Source organism: Cebus imitator, unplaced genomic scaffold (genome assembly GCF_001604975.1).
Source record: "Cebus imitator isolate Cc_AM_T3 unplaced genomic scaffold, Cebus_imitator-1.0 Scaffold2513, whole genome shotgun sequence".
In the NCBI taxonomy this organism is placed as follows: domain Eukaryota; kingdom Metazoa; phylum Chordata; class Mammalia; order Primates; family Cebidae; genus Cebus; species Cebus imitator.
The window spans coordinates 1-3,947 of NW_016109828.1; the positions used below are offsets into that span (position 1 = coordinate 1).

General features: G+C 47.6%; 1 pseudogene; it reads left to right on the forward strand.

Annotated features, from left to right (window-relative positions):
* Positions 1-2,997: 2,997 nt before the first annotated feature.
* Positions 2,998-3,533, forward strand: LOC108299166 (annotated as a pseudogene).
* The last annotated feature ends 414 nt before the right edge of the window (positions 3,534-3,947 follow it).

Here is a 3,947-nt window from a genome sequence, read left to right on the forward strand (position 1 = left end):
TCGGGGTATTATTTTCTGAGCCCCAACAGAGAGCATCATTGGGAGGAAAGGAATTTGGCTGCATTGAACTCGAGTAGCTCCCATGTTTGGTGCCCAGTTTCATCTCAGTAGAACAAGGGGATTGGATGGTGGGCCCTTGAAGTCCCTTCTGGCACTTATCTTCATAGAGATGTTCACACACACACACACACACACACACACACACACACACACTCGTCCTCTGGACTCCATCCAAGACCCACACCCTGCTCTGCTGGGCTGTGCTTCGGTGCTGTTTCGGAGCAAAGAGCCTTTGACATTCCATCTCCATTCTCTTTCCTGGGAGAGGACTTGGGAGTCTTCTGAATGAGGGCTGAACCTCCCTTTAGGCACACTGTGGTTCTCACTTCCCTATCCCCTGTCCTTCTGGGAAGAGTATGGGCAGAGGCATGTATGTAGGAGGAATAACCAGTGCCAAGAATGAATCCGTCAGTTAGGGATTGGGGTTTCAGAACTGGTAGTACAGTTGTTTGCAGAGTTGGTTGTCAGTGAAAGGAGTTTCTATGCCATCAACACACTTCCATTCCTTCCTTTCAGCTGCCTCTTTTCCTCGTACGGCCTTTTGCCTGGTGCCTCCGTGGAGTTTAAGCCATATGGCTCTTATGAATATTGTTTGGAGGCTCCAAAAGTGGAAGATTTGGCTGTGCAGCACACAGCACCCCTGGGTCTACTCCTCCCCTCTCAGCAGCTGTTTGCCACTGACTGAGGTGGCGACTGAGCCTATGTGTGTGGCCAGTCAGTGACAGGCATCCCACCCAGGCCTGGGGAAGCCCTTCGCCAGTGCGGTTCCTGTGGCAGCAGCCAGACACGCCAGAGCTCCTCATACCTTCAGGGCTGTGGTATAACAGCCAGCTTTATGCGGTAGCATTGTTTAGTGTTGGTTGACTTGACTTCTCTGTCCCCACCCTCTGTGTTTAAGGAAATCTGGCCATTGTCCAGTAGAGAAGAAGTTGGCATTTACAGAGAGTGGCTTTCTGCCACCTCTCTCGTGGTAGGAGCCAGGACCACCTTCCATCTCTGCTTCCTACCCATGTGGCAAAGAGGAAGGGGTCCCTCTGTGCTCAGCCTCCTGTTGTGGAGTTTCAAGTTGCCTAAGATCAGAATGAGGCTATCTGCCAGGTTATCTGCCCAGATAAACATTTATTGTTTACAGGGACATGTTTCAGCTGCTCTGGCTGCTCCCACTGGTGAGATCTTCTAGTTTCTTGAGGTTTTAAGCCAGTATATGGGGCTGACGTCCAGACACAGAACTACTGGAGCTTGAGAGGCTGTAAGTGACTGGCGGCTTCGAACTTAGCTTCACCATTGCCCCTCCCCACCCACTGCCGGAGCTAGATTCACATCTCCTGTTCTTAGTCCTGCCTCCTGGATATGGAAACTGCGTCTACATTTTAAACATGTCCAGCCTTTAGAATTGGGGGATTTACCTGAGATCCAGTGTTAGGACACAGTCAGTTGAAGACTTCTTTTACATGGCAAGGCCAGCCTTCTGGCACTGTGTTTTCCTTGACCATGTTTTCCTTAATAGCTAATGAGACAACTTTTCAGTGACGGCAACAGGGATAGAGGCAGATTTTCTTTTTTTAATCCAACTATGTCCAGTGCTTCCAAATATTGTCTTTTTGTTTTTTAGTGATGTGATTGATTTTCCAATGTTTTATTATACAGCAAAGTTAAAAATTCTACAGTGAGCTCACTTATACCCAATACCTGGATGCTGTCATTCTCATTTTACTGTATTTTTCTTACCATGTTATCTGTTTATGTCTTTCTCTCCCTCTTTTCCATCCATCCATCCATTTTTTTCTTTTTTAAAATTATTTTTTTTAATGCTTGTAATCCTAGCACTTTGGGAGGCTGAGGTGGGTGTATCACGAGGTTGGGAGATCGAGACCATCCTGGCCAACATGGTGAAACCCCATCTCTATTTAAAAAAAAAAAAAAAAAAAAAGGAAATGTCTGATTTTCTCTAGAGCCAAAGAAAACCTCTTGTTTTCCAAGAAATTAGCAAAAAGTAGACTCCTCTGGCAGAAATGGAACTCCTTCTGCTTCTTTCTATTTCCATAGACGCAGATACCATATTGCCCCATAGGGGGTGTTTTTAAAAGAAATTCCTTCTCCAAATGGAGATGTTGATTATTTTATAGCAGTATACCTTGTTCATCATTCTGATGCTGTTCTCATGGGAACAGCAACAAAAAAATGCCTTTAGGTACCAATTACGGTTGCACTCCCCCTTCCATTTTCCTTGAGGGTCAAGAATCTGAGAGATGCCTGCACATTAGAAACAGAAAATAAAGAATAAAAGCTGTAAATAATTAGACCAGGAAACCCCCTTTCAGTGTCCGTTCGTTTTCCAGCCATGTAAAAAGTAACGGTAAGATGCGGAAGACTTGTGTCCTTCAGGCTGTTCACAGCCGTCTCCCTGCTGTCCCCTTCCCTAGCTGCTCTCCAAAGGCCCTGGGGAGATCTGCAGATCTCAGAGTAAACAGGAAACCTTCCGAAGTCAAATAGGGAGTCTTAGAGCCTAGAGGGTAAGAGACACAGCTCTCCAGGAAGAAGATGCCTTTGGCCTTGGACAGTCAGGAGCAGTGGGTTTGTGGTATCTTATATAAACTATGTTATGACTCTTCTACAGAGGAACCCTCCAGTCCACTTTAGACCAGAAATGGAACTTGGTTTCCTGGCCTGCCCATAGCTACTCTACATCAGTCTCACCTGAAAAGAGGCTAAAATATTACTTGTGTATTCAGAATTGGAGTAGCCCAGTAGTTAGCCAGTTCTCTAAAACTGATTTCTCTACCTTACTGCCCTGCGGCTTATACCCCCACCCTTATTCTCACCTCTCTCTTTGTGCAGAGATAGCTTCTTTATTATAACATTTGGGATTTCCCACACTACAGTTGATCTGTCACCGCACTACCAAAATGCCTCTGCCAACCACTTGGGTGTCCTGGTGTCAGAACTTAGAAGTGTAGCTCTCGGGTGGAGCCTTCAGAGAGCTGGTGCGCCTGTCCCGCGAACATCTTCCTGCCCTCAATCATGGCTTGTGGTCTTGAGGCCAGCAACCTGAATCTCAAACTGGGGAGTGCCTCCCAGTGCGGGGTGAGGTGGCCCCTGACATCAAGAGCTTCGTGCTGAATCTGGGCAAAGACAGCAACAACTTGTGCCTACACTTCAACCCTCACTTCAATACCCACGTGGATGCCAACACCATCGTGTGCAACAGCAAGGACAGTGGCGCCTGGGGGGCCGAGCAGCAGGAGGCTGCCTTTCCCTTCCAGCCTGGGAGCATCGCAGAGGTGTGTATCAGCTTCGACCAGGCAGACCTGACCATCAAGCTGCCAGATAGATACAAATTCAAGCTCCCCAACCGCCTCAACCTGGAGGCCATCAACTACGTGGCAGCTGACGGTGACTTCAAGATCAAGTGTGTGGCCTTTGACTGAAACCAGCTAGCCCATGGCCCCCAGTAAAGGCCTCTGCTCCCTCTGGGGGAAAAAAAAAAAAAGAACTTAGAAGTGTCCCAACTGTCCCACCCAGCCTCCACAGCTCTCCTCTCTCTCTCCTGGGTTGTTGTTCTAGAATGATATTCCTCTTGGATTCAGTGTGTGCAGTCTGATTTGGGTGGAGCCTTCAGCTGTACACGGGAGTGCTGGTAATGTCTGGCCTCTGTGCTGCCAAAGGCAAAAAGCTGGCCTCGCCTCTAAGCACATAGTTGGATTGCTGGGGCAGTGTTAAAAGGCGGGTGGGGCAAGCAAATACCACTCTCTTCCTACTGTGTTTTTAGGAAGTGATTAGAAACGCAGCTATAAGTTGAATAAAATCAAAAGAATGAATTGTCACCTTCCCCCAACAAAAACCAGATGAGCGCACACACACACACACACACACACACACACACACAC